This window comes from Vombatus ursinus, unplaced genomic scaffold, assembly GCF_900497805.2.
Source record: "Vombatus ursinus unplaced genomic scaffold, bare-nosed wombat genome assembly UNPS02014832.1, whole genome shotgun sequence".
In the NCBI taxonomy this organism is placed as follows: domain Eukaryota; kingdom Metazoa; phylum Chordata; class Mammalia; order Diprotodontia; family Vombatidae; genus Vombatus; species Vombatus ursinus.
In genome coordinates, this window is record NW_020954610.1 from 64055194 (window position 1) to 64076793 (window position 21600).

General features: G+C 39.3%; 1 long non-coding RNA gene across 1 annotated transcript in view; it reads left to right on the forward strand.

Moving 5' to 3' along the window:
- LOC114025678 overlaps positions 1 to 21600 on the forward strand; it is a 69970-nt gene that overhangs the window by 21358 nt on the left and 27012 nt on the right. The window lies entirely within an intron of this gene.

Genomic DNA, 21600 nt, shown 5'->3' on the forward strand with positions numbered 1-21600 from the left:
CCAAACAATTTGATGATCATACATCTCTGTATATAGAGTATCATCATGCCCATTGACACTTTGTTAAGAAGACAAAGACAACTGCTGATTGGTATCTAATATCTGGGGCTATCCCCAAGATGATTAGTTGTCTATGACTCTTAAAAGAAGGATGGACTCTGATCAGAGGAGCAACTAGTAGCAAAGTATGTGTCTGACTCCAAATCTAACACTCTTTCCAGTGTACCATGCTGCCTCTCATCTCCCTAAGCGGCTGCGTCCAGGAACTCAGTCTGTAGGGGGCATAAATCCCCTTCCTTTCCCCAGGGAGCTGCATCCAGGAGTTCTTCATGCCCCTTTTCTGCTTCTGTCTACTACCATTCTATGGCTCAATGGCTCCTTGGGGCAGCTAGGTGATTCAGCAGATAGAACCTGAACCTGGAGTCAGGAAGACATGACTTCAAAACAGACCTTAGACACTCCCTAGCTGTGTGAGCCTAGACAAGTCATTTAACTTCTGTCTACCTTGACTTCTTCATCTGTAAAGTGGGGATGATACTAACACCTACCTTCTAGGGTTGTCATTAGGATGAAATGAGATAATATGTGTAATGTGCTTTGTAAGCCTTCAAGTACTATATAAATGCTATTATTATTACTTGAGTAAGGAGGCTTTCCTTCCAGTGGAAACCAAGTTCACTTTCTTTTTTTTTTTCCTTTATTTATTACTCTATTTTGATTTATCAACAATCACTTCCATAAGCTTTTGAGTTTTAAATTTTTCTCCCCCTCCCTCCCTACCTCCCTCCCTACGCCCCAAGAGGGCACGCAATCTAATATAGGCTATACATACACATTTTTATTAAACTTATTTTCACATTAGTGATGTTGTAAGTAAGAATTAGAACTAATAGGAGGAACCACCAGAAAGAGGAAACAAAACACAACAGAAGAAAAAAAATAGCAAATAGTATGCTTTGATCTGCGTTCAAACTCCATAGTTCTTTTTTCTTTGTGGATAGCATTTTCCATCATGAGGCTTTTGGAGATGTCTTAGATCCTTGTATGGCTGAGAGGGGTTAAGTCTATTAAAGTCAGTCATCACTCAATGTGGCTGTTACTGTGTACAATGTTCTCCAGGTTCTGCTCACTTCACTCAGCATCAAACCATACAAGAGTTTCCAGGTTTATCTGAAGTCTGCTGTTCATCATTTCTTATAGCACAATAGTATTCCATTACATTCATATATCACATTCGCAATTATGATAACTATCTGTGTCTTTCTCTTCATTCTTTGCCCCCCCTGTTTATGCTTTTCTTTCTCCTTTCTCATTTTCCCTTATCACTAATGTTTTGCTTTTGACCACCACCTCTCTCAATCCCACCTCCCTTCTATTAGCCCCCTCCCTTTTCTTTCCCCTTGTCCCTCCTATTGCCTATAGGGCATGTTAGAATTCTATACCTAACTGATTATATTATTCCCTTCTTAAACCAAATGTGATGAGAGTAAGGTTCAAACAATGCTCATCTCCCTCCCTTCTTTCCCTCTGTGTGTAATAGGTTTTTGTGCCTTTTCCTGTGATGTAATTTACCTTTGTCTGCCTCCTCCTTTCCTTTTCTCTCAGTACATTTTCTTAGTTAGATCAGATTAATTCAGTTGGATCCATTTAACCCACTTGATTAGATTTTTTTCATCATTACATCAAAGTCAATTTGTACTCACCCCCTTTGTGTATACTCCTTTAACATGGTGTAATAACAATACAGTTCTCAAGAGTTACAAGTGTCATCTTCCCTTGTAGGGATGTAAACAGTTTGCCCTAATTAATAACATGTTGTTACTTTCTGTTCTGTTTACCTTTTTATGTCTCTCTTGAGTCTTGTATTTGAAGATCAAATTTTCTGTTGAGCTCTGGTCTTTTTATCAGGAAGGTATGGAAGTCCCCTATTTCGTTTAATATCCATCTCCTCCCCTGAAAGATCATGCTCATTTTCACTAGGTAGTTGATCCTTGGTTATAATCCAAACTCCTTTGCCTTACAGAATATCATATTCCATGCCCTGTGGTCCTTTAATGTAGAAGCTGCAAGGTCCTGTGTAATCCTGACTGTGGTTCCATGATATTTAAATTGTTTCTTTCTGGATGCTTGCAGTATTTTCTCTTTGACCTGGTAATTTTGGAATTTGGCTACTATATTCCTTGGTGTTTTCAATTTGGGATCTCTTTCAGGAGTGATTGGTGGATTGTTTCTATGGCTATTTTACCCTCTGATTCTAGGACCTCAGGGCAGTTTTCCTTTGTGGTTTCCTGAAAGATACTGTCCAAGCTCTTTTTTTCATTGTGATTTTCAGGTAGACCAATAGTTTTTAAATTGTCTGTCCTGGATCAGTTTTCCAGGTCAGTTGTTTTACCAATGAGATATTTTACATTTTCATCTTTTTTTTTGTTCTTTTGTTTTTGTTTGACTGATTCTTGCTGTGTTATAGAGTCATTAGCTTCCATTTGCTCAATTCTAATTTTTAACAAATTGTTTTCTTCTGTTTGATTTTGTACCTCCTTCCCCATTTGGCCAATTGTATTTTTTAGGGACTTGTTTTCTTCAGTGTACTTTTTTTCCAGTTGGTCAATTGTATTTTTAAGGACTTGTTTTCTTTAGTTAATTTTTGTCCTTCCTTTTTCAAGTTATTGACTCTCTCTTGCATACCTCTCATTTCTTTTCCCATTTTTTCTTCTACCTCTCTCATTTGACTTTTAAAATCCTTCTTGAGCTCTTCTAAGAAGGCTTTTTGGGCTTCAGACCAGTTCATATTCCCTTTTGAGGTTCCAGATGTGGGTTTGTTGACAATGTTGTCCTCTTCAGAATTTCTGCCTTGATCTTCACTCAGCCCATAATAAGAATCTATGGTAAGTTTCTTTTTGCTCATGGTGTTTGCTTATTTCCTGGCCTTTAAAGAGATTGGGCTCTCCTACTGGGGAGCAGAGGGCACTGACCCAAGCTTCTTGTGTTGGGGCTTTGTGTGCTGGGGCCTCCAATGTTGGCAGTTGGAGGCTGCAGGATTCTGGCAGCTTACGTGGTGTTGGGCTGGAAACAGCAATACTGGAACTCTATGTGCCTGGGGCTCCTTGGAGAGCTGCTTGCCTTAGTTTTGCTGAGGCACTGGGAGAGCCAGTTGCTGTAGAATGCTGAGGTACCTGGTGGTTTTCTGAGCTGGTTTCCACAGGTGTTGGTGTTTGCCTGCTCCACCACCCAGGCTTCAGGATCTCCTCCGGTATACTGAGGTGGGGCTTTCCACTAGCTTACAGGATGCCTCCTGTTCTGTACTGCTCCCCTTCCCCCAGGGCAAGAGGGGCCTTTCCTGTTAATTCGTCAAGCTACCTGGGCTACTGGACTGCTGCACCCCATCTTTCTTCTGGTTCAGCTGTTCCAGAACAACTGGGCTTTTTCTGGGCTTTCAGGGGTTAATAAGGGAGAGTAAGAGAGACTCACCTCTTACTCCACCATCTTGGCTCCCGGAAGTGGAAGTCCCCAAGTTCACTTTCTAGACATCATAGCTCTTCCTCAGCAGTGTTCTCTCTCCATTCTCATGTTAGCTTTAGGTCTCTGATCTCTCTTCTTTTTATAAGTCAAAGGTGTAGCTCAGATCTGTAACAGTCATGACTCAGTCAAGGACCAAATGAGAAAATATCTGTAAAACTCTTAGCAATAATGCTTGGCAAATAGTAGGTGCTATATCAATGTTAGCTACTATTTTTATCATTATCTCAGTCAATTATGCTCAGTGAAGTGTCTATAGTCTACAATTCTACAGCTGGCTAAGTATCCCTCAGTACATCAAGGAGATGTCAATCAGTCATCCCAAAGTGGCTTCAAGTAAGCATGTCAGTAGTAAATAATAATCAATAGACATTTATTAAGTTCCAGCACATGTCCATACTTTGTATAAGAGATGCTAGAACAAAGATCATATCCTTTAAGTTCTTTAAGCTACTCCAGAGCATGCTCTCTACAGATCGACCTGGAGCTTAGCAAGTATTTGTCAGTCTTGGAATGGACAGTGTAGAGGGGTGTAGGTGGAGTAATGGTTATGTGATTTGGAACTGGTTGAAAGACATTTAAAAAAGTATTAATTGAAGCATCAATGTCAACTTGTGGGAACTTGTATCGGCTCTTTTTGTTCATTATTTTTGCTAATTATTCCTATGTAGACATACATTTGGGATTTCTTTTCAATTTAACAAACATTTTCTAGGCTCTTTGCATTTGTACAAATGCTCAGCAAATTAGGTCATGATTTTTAGGTAGTTCTATGATATTAGATTACCTATCCTTGATCTTTTTTCCAGGCACATTGGTTTTTTATAGAAGATACATTTTCTTCTACTTTTTGAATCTTTTAATTTTGTCCTAATCTTTTTTGTTGTCTCACAGTCATTGATTTCTATTTGATCTGTCCTGATTTTCAGGGAGGTTTTCTTGGGTGAGGTTCACCACCTTTTTTCTAAGCAATTTATTCTTCCCAGCTTTTCCTCAATGAATTTCACTTTATTTGTGATTTCTCTCTTCACTTCTTACAGGTGCTCTCACAGTCCTTGTAGCCAAACCGTTTTCTCCTCAGAGACTCCTCAGACACTCTGTGTTGGGTGTTTTTCTCTTCTTCTGGGTTTTCTTCTCGGACAATTCTTGACCTATAATATTTCTTTATAAAATTGACTATTGTCTGTTTACTCTTATCTCTAGCCTCGGTTTATTGTTTGAGATTTAGTGCCAGGGTCAGCCTCCACCACCTCCCACCCTCTTGAATGGGGTGGTCAGGTCCTATTTGGGCCTAACTTTGATATCCCATGTTCCTGGCTATTACTTCCCTTGGTTGAGTCTATGCTCAGAGCACTGGCAGCTTTCAGTGTTCTTGGTCAGAACTCTATGGTGAGCTATCTCTGAGCAGTGCACCAGGTTGTCTTTTTGTCAATCCTTCTTTTAGTGCTACTCCTTCTGTGTCCCCTGCAATCCCCCTGTCTCAGATGTAGCTGTGGTCTACTCCCCAAAACCCAAGGGCATTCCCAGTCAGGGAGACTACCTCTTCTGTGTCCTCTAGGGCCCTGCCTCAAGGAAATGATGCTTATCATTTTTTCAGATGACATAAAGCTCAGAATGACATTAATGGAATGACAGTTAACATATTGAATAAGTACCTATAACTTCCTCTCTCCATCCCATTCCTCCCCCCACCAGAATGTAATCTCTTGTAGGGCACTTTTATCTTTATATCCCCAGGGCTGTGAACACAGTGGGTTCTTAATAAATATTTGCTCTTCATGTATGATCTATATCAGATTGCTTACCATCACAAGGAGGAAGGGAGGGAGGGAGAGATAGAGGGATAGAATTTGTAACTCAAAACTTTAAAAAAAATGTTTTAAATTGTTTTAACATGTAATTAGGGGAAAATCTTATTAAAAAAATAAATATTTGGTCTTTTCTGTTAAATGGGAAAATTTGATATCCAGAAAATATCATAATGGCCTAGAGAACAATGGGACAGATCTATTATGATAACATGTAATAGGGATAAATGAAAAATCTAAATAGCATAATTTGGCAGCCCAAATAAGTCAATGTGAGACCACATCTTGAGTTTTTTGTTTGATTTTGGGCATGGCATTTTAAAAGGTTCATTGCTAGCTGGAGCACGACCAGAGAAGGACAACAAGAAGGACAACGACTCAAAACTTGGCAATAGGCAGATGAATTGAAGAAAATAGGGATGTTTATCTTAGGGAAGAGATTTGTGGTAGAGGAAGAACACCTCAGAATAATGGTTTTGTTACTTACATTCATAATTGAAGGAAATACGTAATTTCAGTTAGAAGTTAGTGAAAATAAAAATGCAACTCTTTTTCTCATCTAAGTTCACAGACCTATCCATGTCCATCCACATTCATAAATCTATCCATCGATCCCTTAGGGTCTAAGACTATATTGATGGATGGAGTTTCACAACCAAGGAGTTCCATACAATGATAACATCCAATGAAAGAAGGATTAGGCATAAGCTTCTTGACCCCAGAGGGCAGAAATACCACTGATGGCTAGAAGTGGTAGAGCTAACTTCTAGTTCAATAAGCTGTTCCAATAATGAATCGGGCTGCCTTGGTAGATAGTGTCTACCACTTGTATTGCTCAAGCAAAAGTTGGACAATTACTTATTGGGATGGTGTAGGGGGGATTCATACTGTTTGCTAGTTGGGCTAGGTGGCTTATAGGATTGTAACGAAAGGGGGTGTTGTGGATTTTGAAGGGAAAGAGCTTATTCTTATAATAGATATAATATAAGAGTGTCACTCTTAAAAGTGACAGGAACATTTGTCTATATTTAAAGAATAGAGTACCAGGCCTGGAGTCAGGAAGACCTGAGTTCAAATGCGCCTCAGACACTTGCTAGTTGTATGGCTCTGGGCAAGTCACCTACCCTCTGCCTCAGTTTTCTCATCTGTAAAATGGGGATAGAACAACCTTGCAGGGTTGTTGTAAATGAGATATGTATAAAGTGCTTAGCACAGTGCCTGGCACATAGTAGATACTATATAAATGTTAACTATCATTGTTATTACCAGTTGTTTTATATACTTAATTATTAGTAGTAATAATAGCTAGCTTTCATATAGTGCTTTAGAATTTGTGAAGCACTTAACATGTCAAGTAAATTGGTAATAGTCCCTAATTTGCCTATTTCATAGGTTGTCATACTTTGCAAACTTTAAGGCACTCTGCAAACCTGAATGAAAATAATAATTAGGGTTGCTGGTGGGAAGCAGAGCAAAAAGTAGCCGTCTCTTGATTTTGCCTTTCGGTTTTGTTCTGAGGTTGATTTGCATATTTGTAAGTTTTCCAGAGTAAACTCTAGTTAGCAATGTAATGAATTAAAAGAGAAATATTGACCAGTTGGGGTCAACTCAAAAGATCAGAGTCAGTTTGTATGAGCATGGTAGGCAATGGGTCACTGTGTACATCTTAGGTGCTCATCAAGATTGCTTGAATTTTCACTAGAGAGTGAAAGGCTGACTTCCAATTGGTCCCAAGTGCCCAAGTGCCTTTGGAAAAGCCCTACCCATGTTGGAAATTCATCTGGAGCTTTTTTAGTAATGTTTGTTTTATTTCAGTTATATTTATTTTGGAGCAGCTAGGTGGTGAAGTGGATAGAGCACCAGCCCTAGAGTCAGTAGGACCTGAGTTCGAATGTGACCTCAGATACTAGCTATTATGACCTTGGACAAGTCTCTTAACTCTGTTTGCCTCAGTTTCCTCACCTGTAAAATGAGATGTAGAAGGAAAATGCAAAACACTCCAGTATCTTTGCCAAGAAAACCCCAAATGGGGTTGTAGAGAGTCAGATACAACTGAAAAAAATGACAACAACAAATGTTTAAGTGACACAGTTCAGTGGCTTACCCAGTACAGTTAGCAGAAATTGTATATCAGAATGGAGTGGAATCAGTGTTTCTAAAAGGAGAAAAAATCCTGAATATAAGAGTTGAAAGAAACTTTAGGAACATACGGTTCAACCCTCTATTTCTACAGATAAGAAAACTGAGGTTCAGCGAGGAAAGAAGTGATTTGGTAAGCTCACACACCTAATAATTGACAGAATTGTAACTTGAAGTCAGTTTTTAACTGGCTTCAATTCCATTGTTATTTCTAATATATCACACTGCCTCAAAAGGCTAATAATGATAGCTTAACTGAGGACTGAAGATGAGAAGTTGGGTAGATTAGCAAGAAGATTATCCAAAGTTAGCAGCTATCTAAATAAATAATGGTGAAAGGACTTTGGCCTAACGGGGAATGACTTGAGTTCATCAGGAGTAAAGGTCTGTTTAGTATTTAAAAATCTATGTGGGGGCAGCTAGGTGGCGCAGTGGATAGAGCACTGGCCCTGGAGTCAGGAGGACCTGAGTTCAAATGTGACCAAAGACAAGTAGCACTTACTAGCTGTGTGACCCTGGGCAAGTCACTTAACCCCATTGCTAGCCAAAACAAAACAAACAAAAACAAAAAAACAAAAATCTATGTGATGGGGCAGCTAGATGGTGCAGTGGATAGAGCACTGGCCCTGGAGTCAGGAGGATCTGTCTGACTTCAGATCAGGCCTCACACACTTACTAGCTGTGTGACTCTGGGCAAGTCACTTAACCCTGATTGCCTCAAAAACAAAATCCGTGTGATAACAGAGGTGAGAGCAATTAGATGAATGCCTTAAAACTCTGTTAAGATGTCTGAATAGCATTCATATATGAGCCACCCTTTGTCAAAGATTCTTGGGATATGAAGGCTTCCATTGTAATTTGGAAGGTTTCATTTTCTTGGTTCCTAGCCTTTATATCCTGATGCACTGAAAATCACTTCCTCACACCACTTGCTGAATAACTCTAATTTCTCTTGTGAGAATGCAATGCATAACTGTAGGCAACAGAGTCCCCAGAAACAAAACAGAATCCTTGTAAGTCCAACAGAACCCTCCCCAAATGAACAATTCTATGTCAAAGTTCTGTGTAAATTCCAGTCATTTCCAACCCCCGCAGAGGTAGGTGTCACAGTTTCCCTGTAGAGGATTTTGAGAAGGCTGCTCTCCGTGGATTGCTCACTGCCCTTTGCCCCTGGTGTTGTGACTAGGGTGGTATAAGCTCCCTCTGCAGTTCCCAAGTGCTTCTAAAAGCTGTTAGTGAACTTCGTACTCCCTTGTGGCTCTTCTGCAGTTGCCCCCAACAAGGGAACCCAGGTAGGTCTCTCCCCTGCTTTAACTCCACAGTTGTCTTTTGGCCAATGAAGGTCAAAAGCTACCCTCTCTGTCAGAACAAAAATTTTATTTGTCATTGGACACAGTCTATGACATTTAAAGCATAGGCTACTGAAATTAATCTTTCAAAAAGGACCTCTCAATCACTAATTCCAATTGCTTTTTTTTTTGTCTAGATATGTGCCATTAATTTAGTACTTTAGTGTTTAGGAAACAACTTTATATATGGTTTCGTACCAGAATCTCAAAACCACCAGGTGAAGACATGCTATTTGCTAATATAAAAACAGTGTTTTGAGTGTAAGTGCAGGAATGTAGGACAAAAGTCTCCAGCTACCCCCTGTCCCTCCAGTATGATCCTGGTACTAGCTCCCAGGGACATGATTGGAGTTGAAAGGAGTTTACTCATCCCAAACCAAATGTAAAGATGGCCTGGAAAGTTCCTGTTAAGGAGGAATCAAGGTAACAACAACATCAACAACAGCAACAAAGATAGACTTGATTTGAAGGACTCTTGGCATGCTGATGGAATACAGGTGTTAATCTGACTCACAGAAGAGCCAAAATAACTGTGGGGCTATGGGATGGCTCAGTAGAGCCCCAGATAAATATTCCCTGTGGTAAAGAAGCTGCCTATCACTTTATCCCAGAGAGATCATACAAATGGGAAAAGGACCCACATGTAAAAAAATACTTAAAACAGCTCTTTTTGTAGTGGCAAAGAATTGGAAATTGAGAGGATGCCCATCAATTGGGGAATGGCTGAACAAGTTGTGGTGTATGAATGTAATGGAATACTATCGTGCTATAAGAAATGATAAACAGGTTGACTTCAGAAAAACGTGGAAAGACTTGTATGGTCTGATGCTGAGTAAAGTGAACAGAACCAGGAGAACATTATACATGATAACAGTCACGTTGTGCAATGCTAATATTGAGAAACTTAACCCTTCTCAGCAATACAAGGATCTAAGACATCTCCAAAGTCCTCGTAATAAAAAATGCTATCCATAAAGAAGAAACAACTATGGAGTTTGAATGCAGATCAAAGCATACTATTTGCTATTTTTTTCTTCTGTTGTGTTTTGTTTCCTCTTTCTGGTGGTTCCTCCTATTGGTTCTAATTCTTCCTTACAACATCACTAATGTGAAAATATTTTTAATAGGGACGGATATGTATAGCCTATATCAGATTATGTGCCGTCTTGGGGAGGGAGGTGGAAGGGAGGGGGAGAAAAATTTAAAACTCAAAAGCTTATGGAAGTGATTGTTGATAATTCAAAATAAATTAATTTTTTTTTAAAAAAGAAGCTACCTATCAGTTATAATTCAGCGGAAAAGGAATAGATAGTGATAGCAACCCAGCAGAGTCAAACAGCAGTTCATTAGAGAAGGAGCAGATTGAAATAGCAGTGTAGTGAGATGCATCCTAATAGCAATTCATTGCAGAAGCAGTAAAGGGAGTAGCAGTTGAGTGGAAAGGCAGCAAGTAACAGCATTGGAGGCAGAGAGGTGTTCCAGCTGCATTACAACATTAGTAGCATGAGTTGTACAGGCTTGCAGGTGTTCCCTCTACCATTAGCATTGTGAGAATCTGAAGGAGGGTGTGTCACTGTGTGTAGGGGAGAGATGAGGCTGGGTGGGGATGGATGCAGCTTTGCTTGTTATTTCCCTTGCCATTCTTTTTTATTAAATGCCTTTATATGTGTCGAATCTAGTTTGGTATGCAAGAAAATACACTGGAGGGAGGGCTCAATATAGGGGGTTTTAAATAGATATTGATCCAGATACTACCTTGAAATTTAGTGTAACTTTCAGGGCCTTGTTGAAGCAAACGTACCCCCAGCCCCACAACAAGAAAACTGAAGCCAAGTGTTTGAGACAGGATTCATGCCCAAGTCTATCCCGACTATACATCCCATGTACTTTTTTTTTTTACCTATAAGGTCAGGTTTATTTATTATTCTACTTCATTATTTGACAAAAGGCCTTTTAGATTTGGCTACTTTAGATCTATGATTTTATTTGGAAAGGTACTCTCTTTCCACTGAAAAGGCTGAACATAGCTCTTTCACACCCTCTCATTCTTTTTTCTTCTTTTTTTTTTTGTTTAGCTATTTTATTATTTTATTTATTTATTTTTAAAAGTTTTTATTTAAAATTTTGAATTCCAAATTCTTTCCTTTCCTCCTTGTTTGCCTCCCTTCCCCTCTCCCTGAGATGGTAAGCAATCAGATACAGGTTATACATGTGCAATTGTGTATAATATTTCCATATTAGTGGTTTTGTACAAAAAGACTCAAAAAAAAAATGAAAGTGAAAAATAACATGTTTCAGTCTCTATTCAAACAATATCAGTTCTTTCCCTGGAGGCAGATAGTATACTTCATCATTAGTCCTTTGGGATTGTCTTGGATCATTGTATTGCTGAGAATAGTTAAGTCATTCATAGTTCTTCATCTTACAATATTGCTGTTGCTGTGTACAATGTTCACTTCACTGTGCATCATGTAAGTCTCTCAGGTTTTTCTGAAATCCTCCTTCTCATCATTTCCTGCTTGTCATTTCTTATAGCATAATAATGTTCCATTATAATCATATACCACAGCTTGTTTAGCTATTCCCCAATTGATGAGCATCTTTTCAATTTCCAATTCTTAGCCACCACAAAAAGAGTTGCTATGAATATTTTTGTACAAATAGGTGCTTTTCCCTTTTTTTGGATGTCTTTGGGATATAGACCTAGCAGTGGTATTGCTGGGTCAAAGGCTATGCAAACAAAACCAATGCAACCAAAATTATAAAGAAAGCAGAAAACTGGGAAGATAATTTTGCAACATGTATCTTTGATAAAGGCCTCATTTCTCAAATATGTAGAGAACTGAGTCAAATTTTTAAGAATACATGTCATTCCTCAATTGACAAATGGTCAAAGGATATGAACAGGCAGTTTTCAGAAAAAGAAATCAAAGCTATCTGTAGTCATATGAAAAAAATGCTCTAAGTCACTATTAATTAGAGAAATGCAAATTAAAACGACTCTGAGGTTCCACTTCACACCTATCAGATTGGCTAATATGACAGGAAAGGAAAATGACAAATGTTGGAGGGGATGTGGGAAAATTTGGGCACTAGTGTACTGTTGGTGGAGTTGTGAACTGATCTAACCATTCTGGAGAGCTCTTTGGAACTATACCCAAAGGACTATAAAACTCCGCATATGTTTTGATCCAGCAGTAGGTCTGTATCCCAAAGAGATTTTTTTAAAGGGAAAAGGACCTATTCGTACAAAAATGTTTGTAACAGCTCTTTTTATGGTGGCCAAGAATTGGAAATTGAAGGCATGTCCATCAATTGAGGAATGGCTGAACAAGTTGTGGTATATGATTGTGGTAGAATATTATTGTGTTATAAGAAATGACAAACAGGATAGTTTCTGAAAAACCTGGAGAGACCTACATGAGCTGATGCGTAGTGAAGTGAACAGAACCAAGAGAACATTGTACACAGTAACAGCAATATTGTAAGATGAAGAACTGTGAATGACTTAGCTATTCTCGGTAATACAGTGATCCAAGACAATCCCAAAGGACTCATGATGAAAAATTCTATCTATCTCCAGAGAAAGAACTGATGGTGTCTGAATACATACCAAAGCATACTATTTTTTACTTTCTTTCCTTCTTACATTTTTTTTGGTTCAAGTTTTCTTCCACAGAATGACAAATATGGAAATATGTATTACATGATTGTACATGTATAACCTATATCAGATTGCTTACCATCTCAGGGATAGGGTAAGGGAGGGAAGGAAGGATAGAATTTGGAACTCAAAATTTATTTATTTTTTCCCCAAGTTTAAAAAGATAAGCCTTATTTTTTTATTTTTAATTTATTTTATTTGTCCCCAATTACATGTCAAAATAATTTTAAACATTTTTTAAAGTTTTGAGGAACTCAAAAACAAAACAACAAATGTTAAAAATTGTTTTGACATGTAATTGGAGAAAATATTTTTTTTTTAAAAAGAAAGAATGGGGAATGCAAAACAGGAACCTTAGAAAACAAATAGAAACCCTTCAATAAATATCTCCCAAAGATCCAGATTTAAAAAATAATAATTCCCAGCCATAGTTGTCAAAGGTACTTTGTTAAAAGGAATGGGGACTTTTTCTTGAGGTGGGTACTTATCATCTGATTCACTTCCTTGAGGAACTGACGATGATTTGCTTGGCCCAAACTATGGGGAACTAGAGCCAATCCTTTATTTTGGGCCGATAAAAGGGAGCTGGGAATTTTGAATCAGAGATTTGGCCAATCAGAGAAAGAACCACAGAAGAATTGAGTCAGTCTGAATCCCAGGGGAGGGAAAAGCCTATTCATTCATCCAACCTCTCTTCTACCCAACTTTGGAGAGGCAGAGAAACATTACAATTGCAACAAGCTCCCACTCATTTGGCCCTAGAGGTGGCAAAGAGGCAGTTTCAGAGTTCTCAACCATAAATCTCTAGGAAAGGATGAAGTCACTTGTCCCAGACTCCTGTACAGAGAAGAGGAGGTTTCTTGGACAATGCTGAGCTCTTGGATCTAGCCTCCTCTATAAAAGATGGGGATATTCCGGATGACACCAAACTCATGGACTAGCTTCCTTGGTACATGAGAGGGGATTTCCTGGACAATGCTAAATGCTCAGACCTAGCCTTTTGAATAAGGAGAGGGGAATTCCTAAGTTGCTGCAGAGTTTAAAGATTAGTCTTCTAAAGGGGGGTGGGGGATTCCTGGACAATTCTAGCCTCTTAGAGAAAAGATGATTAAGCAACTGCAAGATTATTTTCTTTTGAAGGGGAATTCAGAATCCTTAGGGTAGTCCTGTAAGGTTGGAGACTGGTATAAGACCCTGGGGTAGAGGAGGAACTCACTAGGAGGAGGAGCAGGAGTGTGTTGATTGTTTATCATTGGTTCATAGAGCAAGAGCTGGAAGAGACCTCAGAGGATATCTTGTCCAATCCCCTCATTTTACACATGAGGAAACTGAGGCCCAGAGAGGTGAAGTAACTTGGCCAAGGTCTCATAGGTAATTAGGTATCAGAGATGGAGTCAAATCCAGGCCCTCTGACTCTTCTAGCAGTGCCACACTAATCTTCTGTGAGTCCTTTCCATTTTTTTTCATTTTCTGTGAGATGAAATAAAGGCTGTTCTATACCCAGTATTCATTATTACCATTAGTTCTTACACGGGAACTAGGGATCATTTTGGTGGAAAACAATGCATGTGCTGTATAGTACAGTAGAAAGAACCCTGGACTTGGAGTCAGAGGACTCATGCAGATCCTACTGCTGTCTCTTTTTACTTATGAAATGTTAGTCAAGTCACTTGACATCTCCAGGCTTCATTTTTTTCCCATTTATAAAATGGGGGTGCAAGACAAGATAGATGATTTCTAAAGTTCCTTCTAGTTCTAAATTTACCTGGAGTTTTGAGATTTCTAGAGAAAACTCTGGATGAGGACAAAAATGAGCCAAAGAGATGGTTTTTAGGGATATCGAAAGGATTGTACTTAGTCCATGTAAACTCAATGCAAGTATGAACATGTCACTCCTCTGTTCAATAATCTTCAATAGCTCCCCATCACCTCCACAATCAAATATAAAATCCTCTATTTAGCCTTCAAAGCCCTTTGTAACTTGGCCCTTTCCTACCTTTCCAGTCTTCTTATACTTCAGAAAGAATTCTATGATACAGTGTCACTGGCCTCCTTGCTGTTCCTTGCATAAGACACTCCATCTCCAGACTCCAGACTTTTTTCACTGTTTGTTCATAATGCCTGGAATTTTCTCCCTCTTGAATTTCCTTTGATTTCTTCAAGTCTTAGCTAAGATCTCACCTTTTGCAAGAAACCTTTCCTGATCCCCCCTAAATACTGATGACTTCTTTCTCTGCTAATTATCTTCATCTTATCCTGTATATATTTTGTTTGCATATAGTTGTTTTCATGTTGTCTTCCCCATTAGAGTGTGAGTTCCTTCTTGTTGTTCAGTTGTTCAGTCATGTCCAACTGTTTGTAACCCTGTGGACCATACAGTTCAAGAAGTTTAATTGGTAAAGATGCTGGATTGGTTTACCATTTCCTTCTCCAATGGATTAAGACAAATAGAGGTTAAGTGATTTGCCCAGGGTCACACAGCTAGTAAGTATCATGCTGGATTTCAGCTCAGTTCTTCTTGACTCCAGGCCCAGTGCTCTGTCCACTGAGCCACCTAGCTGCCTCAATGAGCTCCTTAAGAGCAGTGAATTTTTTGGGGGGAGGGGGCAGCTTACTTTATATCCCCAGCACTTAGCATAGTTCCTGATACATAGTAGGCACTTAAAAATACTTTTTGACTAAGTGACTGATTGAAGTTTTAGGTCATTGATTACAGGTAGAATCAACAAGTCTTGTCAACTGATTGGATTTGGCACATGAGGGAAGGAAAAGGAAGAGTCCAGAATTACTCTAAGATTGTAAATCTGTGTGGAAGGATGACGCCTACAACAGAAATGGGAAAGTTTGGAGGAAAAATAAACATGGAGAGTAAGATAATCAGTTCTGTTTTGGATATATTGAATTTGATATGCTTACAGGTCATACAATTAGAGATGACGGTTTATTGGACAATGACATAAATTTGCATCTATTCCTTATTGATTCTGGGTGTCAGAATTTTGACAAAAATGTTTGTTGTGAAGACTTTTTAAAAATTATCTAGTTTATAACCTTAAATATCCTCATATAGCAGTAGTTTAGAGGACACCAAAATTTTCTGTGCTAGACAGGAAAAGACCAAGTAGGAAAAAGGGCATATCACAATAGATATCAGAAATAATAGGTGAAAGGCTGGGTTCCAGAAGGTGTAACTTTTACTGGGAGAAATATCACTTCCTTTTTATACTTAGGTAGTGTCAGAGAAGAAAAAAACACTAAGATTTTCTATTGGCCCCAAAGGGTGTTGGATGGCCTCCATCTGGCATAGCAGGATGGAATTTCCAACCTTGATAGAAATGTTACCTGTAGCTTGGAGGAGGAAGGGCTCCCACAAAGGGGGCCCTGGCTGTAGTCCCGAATATATAAAAAGGTTGGGTAGAGGCTTTTTCTCACACCCTCTTGCTCATTGATCCCATTCCAGAATAGAACTTGTAGAGAAAATCTCTTATACAAAGATCAGATATGGTTCATGTCTAAAGTCTCCCCAAAAATGATGAATTGGGTTTCTTCTTAAAAAGTATTTAATGTACAAGGTAGTAGATATTAAGTATATGACAGCAATTTATTTCCTTTACCACAAAAGAAATACTTAAAACACAAACATTATAAGCATACATTAACAAATACTAAAAACATGAGATGATAACCCAACACCTCTAACCCATGCTCCTGGAAGGTAAAGATTCCCAGAGGATAAGTTGGACTGTTGAAGAGATATTTCAGGTTTACCTTGACTCTATACTGTCCAAGCAACTGTCACAAAGTCTCAGTATTCTCACCAGCAAGAAAATGGCTTTGAATTTCTTGACCCTTTCAATTGTAGCATTCTGGTGGTGATCATTTTCTTCTCTGAGAAGGTTGTAGTTGTAGGCTGCCAGCCCCAAACCAGGAACTGTGGACCTCTCGATGTGGCTACCATGAGGTAGCCACTGAGTCTGGAAAAGCCCATCTCTTATCATTGGGATCACTCTTCAGTGATCTGTGCTTGAGGAAAGAAACATAAATCAAGAGAGGTAGTCATGGACTTGAGGTCCTATCTCAGATAAGATAGTACGTGTTGATTGCCAAATCTATGTGTGCCTTTTGCAGACCACTATGATCGCTTGGTAGAAAAAAGGAAAGAAATCCTCCCCCTGCCTCTCAACTCCTTGCTGGAAGGCTATGGGAGAGTTCACCTATATCTGTTTCCAAAGCAATGACCCCACCAAAAGAGAGAGATGGAACTTTTCCACAGCCCTTGTATTAGATTGTGAGCTCCTTATAGAGAAGGGCTGCCTTTTGCCTCTTTTTATATCCTAGGCACTTAGCACAGTGTCTGGCACATAATAGACACTTAATAAATATTTATTGACTGGACTCACACCCTACTGAGGGGACAACTCCTCCTAGTTCTACAGTCAATCAACTTTGACACAACCCCAAGATGTCATGTGGACACACAAGAATCAATTAGGAGCTGATAGATGACATGTGCCATTTAACAAGGGGCCAGAGTGAAGACCTATCCCCATGCATAGGGCCTTGGGATGACCCCCTCAGTAGAAGCATTGGAGTATGAGGGGAGAAATTTGGAATACCTTTGGGAGAAAGGTCAGGAGAGAATTGATGTGGACAAGTGTGAAAAGCCCTAGGTTAGAGAAAAAATCTTCTGAGGAAGCAGAGTAGCGTTGTAGAAGGAAATTGGTTCTGGAGTCAGACAACCTGGGTTCCAATCCCTCCTCTGACCCTAATGACTTGTGTGAACTTAGGGAGTTCACTCAGCCCACTTGGGCTCCAGTTATCTCATTTGTAAAAATGAGGTATTTTGACTGGATAGCCTTCGATGATTTATTATGATACTATGTACTTATGGAAGAGTTATAATCTCGTTAAACAGATTTATCTGTGTACATACATGCACATTGGTTTTCCACGGTAAAAAAGAGATCTCAATCTGCCCGTTTCATATTCCTTTTGGACTAACACATTTAACACGAAGTACAGCCTGGTGCTTTCCAGAAAAATCACAACTAGTTTTAGTAGCACAAATGATTTCTATTAAAATGACAAAGAAAAAATGTAGCTTGTGGCACTGACAATAGAGGTAACCATTCTCATGGCTCCAACTACATGGTTGAGGGAAATGGAAACACAGACTAACTTCTATGCTTCTGCTCTGCTAGCTGATCATAAAAGTTTCTGGTTTATACTATCTTACCCAGAATTTCAGAGATCATCTAATCCAACTCCCTCATACCTGAACAGGAATCTTTTCTACAACTTTAGTCAATGATATCCAGTGAGAGGGAACTCATTACCTCTTTCCATCTGGAGATAGCTCAAATTTTAGGAAGTTTTTCCTGACATCAAGATTAAATTTGCTTCTTTGCAATCATATCATGGGTAATCCTCTGATCTGCTGGACCAGGGTACTTACCATGGAGCTGAGCCTATACTCTGGCCTCTTCAAGTGGGTTACATGCTCTGAGTCTCCTTTTCTTTTCTTTTTGTTTAGTTTTGTGTTTTTTTAATAATATTTTTTCCCCAATTACATGTAAAAACAATTTCTAACATTCATTTTGTAAAATTTTGAGTTCTAAATTCTCTCGCCTTCCTCTCCCCTTCCCCTCCCCTCCCTGAGACAGTAAACAGTTAGGTTATTCATGTGCAATCATGCAAAACTTATTTCCATATTAGACAGGTTGTGAAAGAAGACACAGATCAAAAGAAAAAGTCCATGAAAAAATAAAGAAAGTGAAAAATGGTATGCTTTGATCAGTATTCAGACTCCATCAGTTCTTTCTCTGGAAGTGGATAGCATTTTTCATCATGAATCCTTTGGAATTATCTTGGATCATTGTATTGCTGAGAATTGCTAAGTCATTCACAGTTGATCATAATACAATATTGCTATTACTGGGTACAATGTTCTCCTGGTTCTGCTCACTTCACTTTGCATAAGTTCATATTACTCTTTTTAGGTTTTCCTGAAATCATCCTGCTCATCATTTCTTGTATTACAATAGCATTCCATCACAATCATATACCACAACTTGTTCAGCCATTCCCCAATTGATGGACATAGCCTTAATTTCCAATTCTTTGCCACAACAACAACAACAAAAAACTGCTACAAGCATTTTTGTACAAATATGTCCTCCCCCCCCTTTTTTTCTTTTTTAGGCAATTGGAGTTAAGTAACTTGCCCAGAGTCACACAGCTAGTAAGTATCAAGTGTTTGGTCTGAGGCCGGATTTGAACTCAGGTCCTCCTGACCTCAGGGCCGATGCCCCCCTTTTTTTTAAATCTCTTTGAGAGGGGCAGCTAAGTGGAGTAGTGAATAGAGCACTGGCCTTGGAACCAGGACCTGAGTTCAAATGTGGCCTCAGACATTTGACCCTTACCAGCTGTGTGACCCTGGGCAAGTCACTTAACTCCATTGCCTAACCCCACCCCCCCCAAAAAAAAACAAACGAAAAACAAGCAAATAAAATCTTTTTGAGATATACACATAGTAGTGGTATTGCCGGATGAAAGGGTATGCACAATTTTATAGCACTTTGGGTGTAATGCTCTGAGCCTTTTCTAAAGGCTGTAGGTGAACCATGCACTGTTCCTGATTGGTCCCTGTGACCATTGTACATTAAAGAGGATTGTTAAGGAAGAGCCAAGAAGCATCTCCTGCTGAAATAGACTATAAAAGGAAAAAGGATGAATTCCACCTATTTCTTCCTCACTTCCAAGTGCATCATGTGAGACTTTGCTAGCTCTCCCTTGGATTTCCAGCAAGAATTGAGGAGACTTCTTTGCCTTCTCCCTTATCCCCTGAGGCCATGTGGGCTGTAAGTATGTATCACTGAGAACAGGCACATGTAGAGATGAGCCCAAGACTGGGCCTCAAGGCCTTGGCTACCTTTTCTGCTTTGTAATTTCCTTCCTGAGTCCAGGTCACAAGCTGGGATTCTGAGAAATGGACATTTCCAGGTGTCTTTGGCCAAAAGCTAATTGGCCTGAAATGTAGTCCAGGATCTGAAGAAGTTGAATCAATGAGGCAGATTTTTTTTTAAATCGTTATTTTACGAAATACAAATGCTCAGAATATTCAAGTGCAGCATTCCGGGTCCGCTCTCATGAAGATGTACTCAGATTACTAACAATAGTCGTATGAATAAACAGTTTCTCAATCTGAAGTACTATCTACCTTTTTTTTTGTGTGTGTCAGTTTATATAAACTTTCCCTCAAAATAGATTTCCTCTAACTACCCATTTCTTAGAGGAGAAGCTATACATCACCAGCTGGAATTGCCAGGAGCATGCTTCAGCTGAAGGGACTAGGAGAGGAAAAGCCACATCTTGGTTTGCCAGAAGATACTCCAGCTGTGGAGACAGTGAAAAGAGGTCGGACTAGTAGGGATGAGGATGCTAGCAAGCAACTCAAGTTATCCACAAGTGCCAGATTCTGTTAATCAGGGGCCAGACACATAGGATCATCTAGGGAAAATGAAAGGGGTGCCAACCTGTGAAGTGAGAGGGTGCCAATCATCAAAGGGCACATGATGTGTATATTTGCAATATGTGTTATTATGTGTTGCATTTGACTTATGTTTGCTATGTATTGTGAGGAATGCTAACAGTTTGGTTCCCACAGAATTGATAAGAAAACAGGACAGGGGGAGATTAGGTTATTGATTAATTGATTTCTAGGTTTATACAAATATGTAAACAAGATAAGGGAGTGAATGGGATAATATAGGGTGAAGCCCCCTCAAGGGAATGAACTAACCCCAATCTCAGTTACTTTTCATACTTATGACTGTTGCGAGACTGCCCCCAGATGCCTTGCAGCACATTCTGGCTAAACCGGATGTTCTGGTTGTGCAAAGAGACCACTCCCCTCTGACTTGTTTCAAACTTCCTTCCGTAGAAATTAGAATTCCGCGAATACATTGTGCCCCTAATATACCCAGCCAGTGGGTTGAGGGGAAGGGAGTTCGGGTGGGGACATTGTGGATAGGGTCTATATATTCTGCTTTACAAGACACTCAGGCGCACACCCTGGCTGGAGCCATCTTGAGCAAATGCTGGGTGTCCTTTCTCATGAGAAAGCAATAAAACTCCTTTTCGCCTTTCTTAAGAAAAAGTCTCTGATTTGATTATTTTGGGGGTCACAAACACCCCACACAGTATTGCTGTTAAGCATCATTGCTACATATGCAATGTTATACAATGTCATACATGTCTCTTTTTGCATATGATCTATGTACTTGGTTACCAAATGTAACTGTCATGTGATGCACTACATTGAGATTTGCATCTTTGTTATTGATTACATGCTGTGTATTATATTCATCACATGCCCTAATGCCAGAGACATGGAGTTCTAATATAAATAACATGCCTGTTTGGGATTTAACCTTTCCCACCATCCCAACCTTTCTAGTCTTCTTACATTTTACATCTCCACCTCCTACTCTTTGATCCAGTGACACTGGCCTGTTGCCGTTTATTCAAACAAATCACTCCACCTTCCAACTTTGAGCATTTTCACTGGCTGTCCTCCATGCATGGAATGCTTTTCCTCCTCATCTCTACCTCCTGGCTTTCCTGGCTTCCTTTCAGCTAAAATCCCACCTTCCATAAGAAGCCTTTCCCAATCCCTCTTAATTTTAGTGTCTTCTGTTTGTTGATTATTTCTAATTTATCCTGTATATAGCTTGTTTGTACAGTTGTTTGCATGTTTTGTCCCCCACTAGATTGTGAACACCTTGAAAGCAGAAACTGACTTTTATCTTTCTTTGAATCCTCAGCATTTAAAACAGTACATGTAGTAGGTGCTTATTAAATGTATATTGATTGTGTAACTAATTGTGCATTATATGTGCTTTGTATGATATAGTTGAATGTTAACAATTTATGTTAAGAAGGATATTTATTTACAGTTCACATGTACCCAAGTAATTGGCAAGTTTTGGAAGAAGAATGTAGGAAGAATGAGGCACTGGGCAGGGGGAGAGAAAGAGAAAGGAGGAGAGAAATAGGGAGGGAGGAAAGGGGAGGGAGGGAGACAGAGAGAGAGAGAAAGAGAGAGAGAGAGAGGGAGAGAGAA